Source organism: Pan troglodytes, chromosome 12, assembly GCF_028858775.2.
Source record: "Pan troglodytes isolate AG18354 chromosome 12, NHGRI_mPanTro3-v2.0_pri, whole genome shotgun sequence".
NCBI lineage: Eukaryota > Metazoa > Chordata > Mammalia > Primates > Hominidae > Pan > Pan troglodytes.
Window position 1 is genome coordinate 57,261,335 of NC_072410.2, and position 14,296 is coordinate 57,275,630.

Genomic DNA, 14,296 nt, shown 5'->3' on the forward strand with positions numbered 1-14,296 from the left:
CGTGAAACCCCGTCTCTACTAAAAATACAAAAAATTAGCCAGGCATGGTGGTGAGCACCTGTAGTCCCAGCTACTCGGGAGGCTGAGGCAGGAGAATCGCTTGAACTCAGGAGGTGGAGCTTGCAGTGAGCTGAGATCGCTCCACTGCACTCCAGCCTAGGCGACAGAGTGAGACTCCATCTCAAAAAATAAATAAATAAATAAAAAGTATATTGTTAGAACAGGATGGGGAAGGTTATTAAGGGAAAAGGTGAATGGCTGGTGCCTCCAAAGCTGGGTACCCTTGTTTCCTGCTCTGTGGCTAAAGATTCTTAATCACATATTCCACTCAAACCCCAGCAGCTTGCCTCAGGAAATGGAGGAATCAGTCCCGGGAGCCCAGGATTGCTTAACTCAAAAGTAGCCAAGACAGGAGACTCATAATGTGGGGCCAGGTTGCATTATAAACATCCCTGGAGCTTGCCTACCTGGGCTACTACGAACTGATTAAAATGTCATCATATGAATGGCGTTTGTTATTGCTTCTCAGCCTTTTGGTTAAGATCAAGTGTAGTATGAATGGTGTTTGCTGGATTCAGGCAGTGTTCAACCCTCACTTATCACACAGAGTGGCCCGAACACTTCATTTTGATCAATGTATAAAATTTATTTTTGTGACAAGTAAAAGAACACTGCAGGTCTTTTGACACGGAATAAAGTGAGGTACAAATTGCTGTGGGTAAGAGACAGTTGGGGCCAAAGGAAGATCACTGGTTTATGGAGACTTGGGAGAATCTGCCTCCTAAGAATAAAATAAATCAGCCAGAGGCAGTCAACAGTCCTTCCTTCATCAAGAAATGGCACAGAAGGGCAGCCAAGAGGTTATCCTATGAGCATTGTTATGTCACAGTAGGAATTGGAGTCGGGGGGGAGGGGACGGGGTGGAGGGGGAATTACCATTAGCAGTTGAAGTGGCAGGAAATTTTTACATAGGAGAGTATGGTGATCATATTTGCATTTTAGAAAATAATGGATAGCAGTTTGTTAGGGGAACAAAGGACAGAGACAGGGAGACTATTTAAAACATTAATAAAAAATACCCGTGACAGATGATGAGGCATCTACCTGATGGGAATGGAGAAGAGGAGATGGATTCAGAAACTACTTAGGAGGTACAGTCATCAAGATCTAGATGACTAATTGCATGTAGGGGGTAAAAAAGTAGGAAGAAGAGAGGATGATGACTCCTGCGTTTCTGGCTTGGGAAAGTGGTTAGATTGTGGGCTGGATGTGTGCGTGATTATGTGTGTGTAGCTGAAAAGGCAATTTAGCTTTGCAACTGTTGAAGTGAATATGGACCATAGACATAGATATCCACTAGGTAGCTGAATATGTAGCCTGCAAATCAGGAGAAAATTCTAGGTGAAGATGGTAATTGCGAATCATCAGAGTCTATATGGTAAGTGGGAGTGGATGAGGCAGCCCATGTAGACAGACCACAGAGGGAGGAGAAGGCCGAGGACCAAACTTGCAGAACACCAACATGTGAGGGGCAACCAAAAGCAGCTGCCTGTGAAGAAGATTGAGGAGTCAAGCCACACAAACACAAAACTGTAAACATCACTGGGAGCCTTAGACAGTCTAGCTCAGTTGGAGTTGGATTTGACTATATGTAACAGAAACCCAACTACAGTGTACTAACAGACTTCTTATTCAGAGGCAGGCAGTCCAAGGCTGATGCCCAAAGAAGCCATCAAGACCCGTGCTACTTCCAGCTCCTTCTGTCCTCATAATCATAGATGATTGCTCCACATCCAGGTATTAAGCTCTTATTCCAAGCAGGAAGGGGAAGGACAAAGGGCAAAAGGCATTTGCCAAGTCTCTCCCTTTTTATGAGGAAAAACAATCATTTTCTGATAAGCCCTATTCACTAGACTAAAACCTACAACCCATTGGCCAAGATTGGGTATATGAATATCTCACTGCATGAGTATCAGGGCAAAATGAGTATTTTTTTAAACTTTTTGCTTTGGAATAATTTCAAATGGACAAAATTTGCAAAAGTAGTACAAAGAATTCTTGTATTTTTTCACCCAAAATTTCCCAATACTAACATTTACCACAATTACTTTATCATTTTCTTTCTCTCTCTCTCATGCATGCGTGATGCTCATTTACTTCTAGTTTGGTATGTGCTTCCTAAAAATAAAGACTTTCTCTTACATAACCACAGTACAATGATCAAAATCAGAATATTAACACTGATACAATGCTATTATTTAATCTACAGCTTTTGTCAATTGTCCCACTAATGTCCTTTATAACAGAGAAGAAGCTTTTTTTCTGGTCCAGGAACCAATCCAGGACCAAACATTGCATTTCGTTGTCATGTTGGTTTAGTCTACTTTAACATGAAATAGTTCCTCAATCTGTCTTTGCCTTTCATGTTGTTGGTATTTTTGAAAGCTGAAGTCCAGTTACTTTGCAGAACATCCCTTATTTGGGTTTGTCTGACAGTTCCTCATGATTCAGGTTAGGTATTTTTGGCTAGAATACCACAGAAGTGATGCTGCATCCTTCTTGATGCATCATAGCAGAAGCTACCCTATTTTGACTTGTTCTGTTACTAATGATATTAGCTTTGATAACTTGGTTAAGGTGGTAAGGTAGTATCTGTCAGATTTCTCTACTATAAAGTCCCTATTTTACCCTTTGAAATTAATAAGAATCTGTGAGGAGAGGCTTTGAGATGATATAAATATCATGTTTCTCATCAAAACTTCACCCACTAGTTTTAGCATCCATTGATAATCCTTGCCTGAAACAATAAGATGGTAATTTTCTAATTCTGTCTTTCCATGTATGAGTTTGCCTTGCACCATATGGAAAGCTTTCCTTTCTCCACTTATTCATTTATTTCCGTACGGACTCAAAGATTTTTATTCTACTTGATAAGTTACAACCCATTACTATCAGAGTTTATTTTAACATGGAATTGTCCCAGATTGGCCATTAGGAACCCCTTTAAGCTGGCTCTTTGTCCTATTGACATGTCCCCATCATTCTTTGGGGACTTTTCTTATTGAGATTATTATTTTTAACAGGGTACATTGCTACCTTGATAAAATCAGCCTTCTGTTAATAAGGAACAAAAGGAGAAACAAAAATTGTGTGGGCAACCAGAAGTGTCTACCACACCTAGCTCCTCACCAGCCAAGAGGTGGTGGCTTGAATCCAGGCTGACAGCCTTGCTTTTTTCTAACAAAACAACTTTGTGACTACATTCCAAAAAGAGCCTTGAGGCCATTTAATTCCATCCATTCTTCTCCTCACTGTAATCCTTTATCACTATCCAAACTGAGTGCTCCTAGAGCCAGGTCATCTGTGTTGCACAACTCCTGGAGGTGCCATTCATATTGCAGACTATGAATGATGTGCTAGAACAGGAGCCAGCAAATTTTCTTTCTTTCTTTCTTTCTTTTTTTTTTTTTTTTTTTTTTTTTTGAGACAGGGTGGAATGCAATGGTATGAACACAAGGCTCACTACAACCTCTACCTCCTGGGCTCAAGCGATCCTCTCACCACAGCCTCCTGAGTAGCTAGGACTACAGGTGCACACTGACATGCCTGGCTAATTTTTTTCTTTTTTTTTTTTTTTTTAAGAGATGGGGTTTTGCCATGTTACCCAGGTTGATCCTGAACTTCTCAGCTCAAGCAATCTGCCCATCTCAGCCTCCCAAAGTGCTGGGATTACAGTGGCATGAGCCACTGTGCCTGGGCAATAAACTTCTATAAAGGGCCAGATAGGGCCAATAGTCTCCACTGTGTGGGCCACACAATCTCTGTTGCAACTACTCATTTCTGCTGTTGTAGTGGGAATGCAGCCATAGACAATGTTTAAATGAGCGGGCATGGCTATGATCCAAAAAAACTTTATTTATGGACACTGACATTGAACTTCATATCATTTTCATGTATCATGAAATATTATCATATTCATTTTTAAAAACCCATTTAAAATGTAAAAATTATTCTTAGTTTGCGAGCTATACAAAAATAAGCAGCTGGCTAGATCCGGCCATAGTTCACCACCTCCTGCTCTGTTCAGTCTGAGCCATCTTGTGCGGTGCTCCTGCCTCCGGAGGTCTCTTCTCCCTTACCCTAATCTCCAATCTGCTATCCTGCTCTGGGCTTCCTCTCCACCTTCTACCTTCTTCCTTCCCAGATCTTTCTTCTGTGCCCTGCTTTCATTCAATTGTATATAAACTTCTTTCCACTTCTAACCTCCTGGCTCATTCCTTGCCTTAACTGAAAAGTAACTGTAATCCCTAAGGAACATGATTCCATTGCTGAATTCTAGAAAGGATGCTACTCATTTTCCCATGCCCCACAACCCATGGGTATGGAAAGTGGTATTGGCGCTCTCCACATTCCTCAATCCTACTTCTAAACCTTTAGCTCTTCCAACCTCCAGCAAAACTCCCTCCTCCTTTGATGCTCTACCATCTGAGTCTTTGAGCAATAGCTAACATATGCTGAGCAATATCCTGAGCAAAACCAGGAGACAGGTACAATTGTTATCCTCTACTTTGCAGAGGCAACGAGGGGTTAAAGTCACACAGCCAATAGTAAATGGCAGAGCCAGGATCTAATCCCAGCAGTCCACACTTACTCCCAAGATGTTACACCGCCTTTTCTCTATGACCACATGGATCACCATCCTCCATTCAAGCCTCCGAATTCCATTATCTCCTGGATCAGTTAGGTACCTGGGCGGAAACAGGTGCACATTCAGCCTGAGTCATTTGAAAAGGATCTAGTCAAGGAAATATTTACAAAGGTGTAGAGCAGTGTTGCTCAACCTTTTGTCATTATCTCCTTATTTCATCCTAAGAGAAAAATTTAAATTTCCCTTGACAAAATTTTGGTGAGTGGGGTTGAGCTTTGGAGGCCAACAAACCATTTCATATCTAAGATTGTTTTGCTCCCCCAAACTAATTTTCACCCCTTTAGAGGCAATATTACCCCCATTTAGAATGTAAGAATGCATGGAGAGGGAAACCATAGTGATACCACAGCCCTCCAGGCTAGTGACTGAGATACCATCTCAAGGCCAGAAGTGGTGAGGGAGGGAGGTATTACTGGAAGTCGGAGACATCTGAGAGCTGTGACATTCTGTCAAGAGATTGGTTTGGCCCCAGGACTGATCCATTCTTCACACTACAGTGAAAGTCATCTTTCTTTCTTTCTTTCTTTCTTTTTTTTTTAGAGATGGAGTCTTGCTCTGTCACCCAGGCTGGAGTGCAGTGGCGTGATCTCGGCTCACTGCAACCTTTGCCTCCCGGGTTCGAGTGATTCTCCTGCCTCAGCCTCCCGAGTAGCTGGGATTACAGGCATGCGCCACCATGCCTGGCTAATTTTCTGTATTTTTAGTAGAGACAGGGTTTCTCCAAGTTGGTCAGGCTGGTCTCAAACTCCCGACCTCAGATGATCACCCGCCTTGGCCTCCCAAAGTGCTAGGATTACAGGTGTGAGCCACTGCGCCTGGCCGAAAGTCATCTTTCTAACGGGAAACAGTGGGCGCCTTTGGAAGACAGAACTGGATAGTGGAAACAAGCAGGAAGAAGACCTTTTCAGCTTTTGAAGGCTGTACAATATGCATGTATCATCTAATTTTAAAATAAAATGTAATTTTAAAAATTGACCTAAAATGCAAATATGGTCATTCTTTCCCATGCTCAAAACACTTCAGTAGCCCATCTGCCACCAAGTTAAAATCCAAATTCATCCACATGTCACACAAGGCCCCCGGCATATTTCTTTAGCCCATCTCTGCCACTCTCCACCTCAAAACCTGTGTCCAGACATGTGAATTGCTGAAAATTGAGTGCATTCCCTAAGCAATGTTTTTCCTTTATTGCCAATTTGCTCATAATACCATGTTGTATCAGACATCTGTTTCTTATACCTGCAGTTTCCACATGCTAGAATGCAAAGCCTCTCCCTCTCCTCTACTTTTCTTCCTGGTGAATTCTTCATTCTTCAAGATCCAGTTAAAATTACCTCTCCTGGCTCCCACTCCCACTTCCCAGAGAACAGTTAACAACCTTCTCTGTGTCACCACTGTACAGTACAGTGATTAAGAATATAAGTTCTAATGCCAAACTATGTGGGTTTTGATCCTGGATTTGCCAATTCAGTTGGTCACATTGGGCATGCTACTTAACCTCTGTGTTTTGGTTGTCTTATTTATAAAATGGGGATTCAAATAGTTTCTATCTTAGAAGGAGAGCCTTCATTCATTAAATATTAACTAAGCATTTGTTTTTCTATATTGAAACCAACCAAAATTCCTGCCCTGGTGGAACTTAGACAGATTCTAGTGCAGGGGTTGGCAATCTACAGCTCCTGACCAAACTTAGTCACTTGTTTTATAAAGTTTTATTGGTACATGGCCACACCCTTTAGATTATGTATTATCTATGGCCACGTGCATGCTACAAAGGTTGGGTTCAGTGGTTGCAACACAGACCATATGGCCTGTACAGCTGAAAATATTTACTATCTGGCCCTTAAAGAAAAGGTTTGCTGTCCCTTGTTCTAGTGAGATTAAAGTAGTTCACACATGTAAACATGTAAAGTGTTTAAATTTTTGAATCATTGACTAGCACTTGGTAAGACACTCAATTAATACCAGCTTTATTAATATGATTGCATTCCTTTACTGTAGCACCTAACACCAGTACTCAGTTAAATTTTTTGCTGAATAAATCAATGAATGGAGAGGTAAAGAGGAACCAGAAGTTGGGGTTACAGAAGTCACTGATGGAAGAGTTTCAAGATAGTAGAAGTGGTCAGCCCTGTTAAGTGACAAGCCAAGGACTGAAGAAAGACTGGCAGATTTGGCAATCAGATGAAGTGACCTGACCAAAGAGCAGCTTGTGTGAAGTAGTGAGGACAGGCGCTGGTCTGCGACTGGTTTAGGAGGAAATGGAAATGAGGAAGAAGAGATAGGAAAGTGGAGATTATATGATGACAAGTATCAAGATAAAAATGAACACATTTGGCCTGCTACCTGAATTTTTTAAATCGGCTCACCAAAAAATATCAGGCTTATTGAAATATTGGAATATCTGATGAAGTTTCCTCTTATCTTTGAGCTGTTTGGGTTTGGGTAAAACTTCAATGCTTAAAATTCACGTCTACAACTAGCAGGCAGAAACTTAAAGTCCAGAACCATTAAGGGGTTTAATAATGGTGAGGCATATGATGATGCTGATGATGATAATGTTTCTTTCTTTCTTTTGTGATCTTAATCACTGTGTGATCTTAACTAGTTTGAAATGAGAATTTCAATGGAGACAGTAGTGTAAATTTACCAACAGAACAATTACAGTTGTGACAAATCAAAAACTATACAAGCATATTTTTGTTCATTCTATAAATTTGTACTGAGTACTTTATATACACTAGGCATTCTGACAGATATAATTATGTGGGTATAAAATTTAGTTTATTTGATAGTTGCTTCCCCACCGCCTCCAGAAATTCTTGATTTAGTTGGTAAAGAAAATCAGTTAGGCAAATAAGTTCACTATTTGTAGAAGTGTAGATGGGTTATGGTGGGGGCACAAAATAATAAAATAATGTATTTAAAACTATTTTCACATCTGTGAAAAGCTCTATACATCTGTGGCATTAAGACTAAAGAGAATGGTATCAAGTCATAGCTGCTTTCTAGAAAACATGCATGAGACATTTAGGACCTCTGCATATTACCACTGAGTTGTTTTTCTTTTAAGGGGCTACAAAGGAGTATGTTCAGCATGATCTTATTTTTATTAAAATTATACTTTCTATACAGAAAAAGACTATAAAAATACACACTTAAAACATTAGCAGTGACCCACAGCTAGTATCATACTGAATGGGGAATAACTAAAAGCCTTTTCTCCATGATCTAGAACACAACAAAAATGCCCATTTTTACCACTATTATTCAACTTAGTACTGGAAGTTCTAGCTAGGGCAATCAGACATGAGAATGAAATAAAATGCATCCAAATTTGAAAGGAAGAAGTGAAATTATCCTTGTTTGCAGATGATATGATCTTATATTTGGAAAAATCTAACAACTGCACACACACAAAAATATCTATTAGAACTGATCACTGGGCATGGTGGCTAACGCCTGTAATCCCAGCACTTTGGGAGGCCCAGGTGGGTGGATCACGAGGTCAAGAGGTGGAGACCATCCTGGCCAACATGGTGAAACCCTGTCTCTACTAAAAATACAAAAATTAGCTGGGGGTGGTGGAGCGTGCCTGTAGTCCCAGCTACTCAGGAGGCTGAGGCAGGAGAATCGCTTGAACCTAGGAGGCAGACGTTGCAATGAGCCAAGATCGCACCACTGCACTCCAGCCTGGCGACAGAGCAAGACTCCATCTCAAAAAAAAAAAAAAAAAAAAACAAGAACTGATCAACAAATTTAGTAAAGTTGCAGGATACAAAATCTACACAGAACCAGAAGTGGTGGCTCATGCCTGTAATCCCAGCACTTTGGGAGGCCAAGGTGGGTAGATCACTTGGGCTCAGGAATTCAAGACCAGTCTGAGCAACATGACGAAACACCATCTCTACAAAAAGTGCAAAAAATTAGCCAGGCATTGTGGCACACACCTGTGTTCCCAGCTACTAGGGAGGCTGGCAGGTGGCAGGATGCCTTGAGCCCAGGAAGCAGAGGTTCCAGTGAGTCAAGATCACACTGCTTTCTAGCCTGGGCAACAGAGCCAGGCCTGTCTCAAAAAAAAAAAAAAAACTCAACACACAAAAATCAGTAGCATTTCTATATGCCAACAGTGAGCAATCTGAAAAAGAAATTTTACAAAGTAATCCCATTTACAATAGCCACACATAAAATTAAATACCTAGGAATTAACCAAAGAAGTGAAAGATATCTATAATGAAAATAACAAAACACTGATAAAAGAAATTGAAGAGGACACACAAAAAAGGAAATATATTCCATGTCCATGGATTGAAAGAATCAATATTATTAAAATGCCCATACTGCACAAAGCAATCTGCAGATTCAATGCAATTCCTATCAAAATACCAATGGCATTCTTCACAGAAATAGAAAAAAAAATCCTAAAACTTATATGGAACCACAAAAGACCCAGAATAGCCAAAGCTATCCCAAGCAAAAAGAACAAAACTGGAGGAATCACATTACTGACTTCAAATTACACTACAGAGCTATAGTAACCAAAACAGCATGGTACTGGCATAAAAACAGATACATAGACATATGGAACAGAATAGAGAACCCAGAAACAAATCCACACACCTACTGTGAACTCATTTTTAACAAAGGTGCCAAGAACATCCACTGGGGAAAAGACAGTCTCTTCAATAAATGGTGCTGGAAAAACTGGATATCCATATGCAGAAGAATAAAACTAGACCCCTATCTCTCACTACATAGAATAATCATATCAAAATGGATTAAAGACTTAAATCTAAGACCTCAAACTATGAAACTTCTACAAGAAAACATTAGGGGAAAGTCTCCAGGACATTGGTCTGGGCAAACATTTCTTGAGTAATACCCTTCAAGCACAGGCAACCAAAGCAAAAATGGACAAATGGGATCCCATCAAGTTAAAAAGCTTCCACATGACAAAGAAAGCAATCAACAAAGTGAAGAGACAACCCACAGAATGGAAGAAAATATCTGCAAACTACCCATCAGACAGGGGATTAATAACCAGAATATATAAGGAACTCAAACAATGCTATAGGGAAAAATCTAATAATACAATTTAAAAATGGGCAAAAGATTTGAATAAACATTTCTCAGAAGAAGAGATACAAATGGCAAACAGGCATATGAAAAGGTGCTCAGCTGGGCACCGTGGCTCATGCCTCTAATTCCAGCACTTTGGGAGGCTGAGGCGGGTGGATCACCTGAGGTCAGGAGTTCGAGATCAGCCTGGCCAACGTGGTGAAACCCCGCCTCTACTAAAAATACAAAAATTAGCCAGGTGTGGTGGTGTGTACCTGTAATCCCAGCTACTCAGGAGGCTGAGGCAGGAGAATCGCTTGAACCCGGGAGATGGAGGTTGCAGTGAGTCAAGATCATGCCACTGCACTCCAGCCTAGGCAACAAGAGTGAAACTCTGTCTCAAACAAAAAAAAAAAAAAGAAAAGAAAAGAAAAGGTGCTCAACATCACTGATCATCAGAGAAATGCAAATCAAAACTACAATGAGATATCATCTTACCCCCAGCTAAAACAGCTCGTAACCAAAAGACAGGCAATAACAAATGTTGGCAAGTATGTGAAGAAAAGGGAACCCCTGTACACTGTTGATGAGAATGTAGATTAGTACAGCCACTATAGGGACAGTTTGAAGGTTCCTCAAGAAACTAAAAATATGACTACCAAATGACCCAGCAATCCCACTGCTAGATGTGTACCCAAAAGAAAGGAAATCAGTATATTAAAGCGATATCTGCACTCCTATATTTGTTGCAGCACTGTTCACAATAGTCAAGATTTGGAAGCAACCTACATGTCCATTAACAGATGAATAGATAAAGAAAATATGGGACAAGGCCGGGCGCAGTGGCTCACATCTGTAATCTCAGCACTTTGGGAGGCCAAGGCAGGCAGATCACGAAGTCAGGAGTTCGATACCAGCCTGGCCAACATGGTGAAACCCCTCTCTACCAAAAATACAAAAATTAGCCGGGCATGGTGGTGCATACCTATAATCCCAACTACTCGGGAGGCTGAGGCATGAGAATCACTTGAACCTGGGAGGCGGAGGTTGCAGTGAGCTGAGATCGCGCCATTGCACTCCAGCCTGGGCAATAGAGGGAGACCCTGTCTCCAAAAAAAAGAAAAAAAAAAAAAAGAAAAGAAAAGAAAAGAAAAAAGAAAGAAAGAAAATATGGTACATATACACAATGGAGTGCTACTCAGCCATAGAAGAAAATGAGCTCCTGTTATTTGCAACAACATGGATGGAACTGGAAATCATTAACTGAAATAAGCCAGGCACAAAAAGACAAACATAGCATGTCTTCACTTATGTGTGGGATCCCAAACATCAAAACAATTGAACTCATGGAGATAGAGAGCAAAAGAATGGTTACCAGAGGCTGGGAAGGGTAGTCGGGGGTGGCAGTGGGGAGATGGAGACAGTTAATGGGTACAAAAAAATAGAAAGAATGAATAAGACCTATTATTTGATAACATAACAGGGCGACTATAGTCAATAATAATTTAATTGTACATTTTTTTAAAAATTAGTCGGTGGTGGCGGGCGCCTGTAGTCCCAGCTACTCGGGAGGCTGAGGCAGGAGAATGGCGTGAACCCGGGAGGCGGAGCTTGCAGTGAGCCGAGATCGCGCCACTGCACTCCAGCCTGGGGGACAGAGCGACACTCCGTCTCAAAAAAAAAAAAAGTAAAAATAAAGAACTTAGAGTATAACCGGATTGTTTATAACACAAAAGATACATGCTTGAGGGGATGGATACCCCACTTTCCATGTGATTATTATGCATTGCATGTCTGTACCAAAATATCTCAGGTACACCATAAATATATGCACCTACTATGTACCCACAAAAATTAAAAATTAGAATTTTTTTTTTCTTTTTTTTGAGAGGGAGTTTCCCTCTTGTTGCCCAGGCTGGAGAGCAAGGGTGTGATTTTAGCTCACTGCAACCTCTGCCTCCGGGTTCAAGCGATTCTTGTGCCTCAGCGTCCCGACTAGCTGGGATTACAGGCATGCATCACCATGCCTGGCTAACTTTGTATTTTTAGTAGAGGTGGGGTTTCACCATGTTGGTCTGGCTGGTCTTGAACTCCTGACCTCAGGTTATCTACCTGTCTCGGCCTCCCAAAGTGCCGAGATTACAGGTGTGAGCCCAGACCCCCAATTTTTTTTTTTTTTTTTTTTTTTTATGTAAAAACATGGCCAGTCATGGTGGCTCACATCTGTAATCTCAGCACTTTGGGAGTTCAAGGCGGGTAGAGCACTTGAGCCCAGGAGTTAAATACCAGCCTGGGCAACATGGCAAAAACCCATCTCTTCAAAATATACAAAAATTAGCTGGGCATGGTGGCATACAACTGTAGTTCCAGCTACTTGAAAGGCTGAGGCAAGAGGATAGCTTGATCCCGGAAGGCGGAAGCTACAGTGAGCCAAGATCATGCCATGGCACTCCAACCTGGGAGACAAAGCGAGACCCTGCCTCAAAAAAGAAAAACCCGGTGGGGTGCGGTGGCTCATGCCTATAATCCTAGCACTTTGGGAGGCTGAGGTGGGCAGATCACGAGGTCAAAAGATCGAGACTATCCTGGCCAACATGGTGAAACCCTGTCTCTACTAAAATACAAAAATTAGCTGGGCGTGGTGGCATGTGCCAGGTACTCGGGAGGCTGAGGCAGGAGAATCGCTTGAACCCTGGAGGTGGAGGTTGCCATGAGCCAAGATCACGCCACTGCACTCCAGCCTGGCGACAGAGCAAAACTTCTTTAAAAAAAAAAAGAAAGAAAGAAAAGAAAGAAAGAAAGAAAGAAAGAAAGAAAGAAAGAAAGAAAGAAAGAAAGAAAGAGAGGAAAAATCAACCATTAATAGCGGGGGTTATATCTGAGTGGTGAGATTACTGGGACATTATTCTTTTCTCAATACTTTTTTGCACTTTAACTGTTTATACAGTGAACAAGGCTTACATTTCTTTTTACTTTTCTTTTTTTAAAATTGAGACAGGGTCTCGTCATGTTGCCCAGCTAGTCTCGAACTCCTGAGCTCAAGCAATCTTCCTGCCTCAGCTTTCTGAGTGGGTAGGACTATAAATGTGTGTCACTGCACTTGGCTATTTTTTTTTTTTTTTTTTTTTTTTTTGAGACGGAGTCTCACTCTGTCGCCCAGGCTGGAGTGCAGTGGTGCCATCTCGGCTCACTGCAAGCTCCGCCTCCCAGGTTCACGCCATTCTCCTGCCTCAGCCTCCTGAATAGCTGGGACTACAGGCGCCCACCACCATGCCCGGCTAATTTTTTATATTTTTAGTAGAGATGGGGTTCCACTGTGTTAGCCAGGATGGTCTCGATCACCTGACCTCGTGATCTGCCCGCCTCGGCCTCCCAAAGTGCTGGGATTACAGGTGTGAGCCACCGCGCCCGGCCAAGTTTTTTTTTTTTTTTTTTTAATTAAGGCTTGTGTTATTTCATAAGCACAAATAACAATGGAAAAAAACCATGGAGTTTTATACAGCAACAATAAGTTACAAGCATATAACGCATGCTTGTAAGCATACATAGGCTAGAGGTTTTTACATTTTTGTAGATTGCCCAATGTTAAGTTGTTACACAAAAAGCACCAAAAATTTCTCAGCCTACAAATATCAGCAGATGACATCTCAAAGAGATATGTCTAAAAACTGCTGCTTAGTCCTCTTCTGCAAGGTGGCAAACCAAGCCCAGGCACCCGCTGCTGGAAGACTGAGATTTACTTACAACCCTGCAGAGCAGGGAATGCACACAATGAAGCCATGCTGTGTGAATCACTTAGTTTGGCCGAAAGTAACAAGACACAGAATAAAGGTGGCTTAAATAATAGACGCTTACTACTTCACATAATGTGAAGTCCAGATATAGGTAGTTTCCAAGACTGGTTATGTCAGTTATCTTGACGATTTCAGGATTCTAGGTCAGCTTTCCTTTGACTTCCATGGCTTTCCCCTCCTGGTAGCTCCTGGCATCACTGCTTCACACAAGAACTTCTAAAGGCAGGAAGGGGTGGGTGGTGGCATTTCTGCTCACTCATCTTTCTTTTTCTCAGGGATTCAAATCTTTCCCAAAATGTCTGTTCCTAGCAGACATTTTCCTACATTTTATTGGCCACACTGACAGTTCGGTGTAAGGAAAAGCACAGGGAAAAAAACTATGCTCAGTTAAAAGAAGAAACACAGCCATCCCTAAATCAAGAACTGGCCCAGAGAAGGGGATTACCATGATCATCATTATTGCCCTAGACCAGCAGTGTCCAATAGAATTTAATGTGAGCCACAAATGCAAGCCATATAAATATCCCTGAGTCAGTCTTTGGAAACCTAAAAGCAAGTCTTCATTTTCTCTTATGTGAATGAATTACAACAATGATAAGCAACACTGCCTCCCACCAGCATAATTAGCAGTGGGTGCCAAAGGTGTATCCAGCATTATTCCAACAAAGTCACATTGATTATAAAATTTGGACTCTGAGTTCCCCGAGTTATGGTTTGGTGTGACTCTGACTATCTG

At 41.4% G+C, this 14,296-nt stretch overlaps 2 long non-coding RNA genes across 7 annotated transcripts in view; one reads left to right on the forward strand and one right to left on the reverse strand.

The window, feature by feature from the left end:
• The window catches only part of LOC104004996 (uncharacterized), a 257,386-nt gene that overhangs the window by 235,846 nt on the left and 7,244 nt on the right, over window positions 1–14,296 (reverse strand). For 3 of the 6 annotated variants that reach the window (XR_008546264.1, XR_008546265.2, XR_008546262.2), the window contains one exon: window positions 4,652–4,748. The exons of the other annotated variants lie outside the window; for them this stretch is intronic. This is a non-coding gene — a long non-coding RNA (uncharacterized LOC104004996). The remainder of the gene's footprint in view (window positions 1–4,651; window positions 4,749–14,296) is intronic. 6 annotated transcript variants of the gene reach the window in all.
• LOC107973496 (uncharacterized) lies at window positions 904–7,109 on the forward strand. Its single transcript, XR_001715837.2, has 3 exons — window positions 904–1,151; window positions 1,697–1,797; window positions 6,710–7,109. It is a non-coding gene; the product is annotated as an uncharacterized LOC107973496 (long non-coding RNA).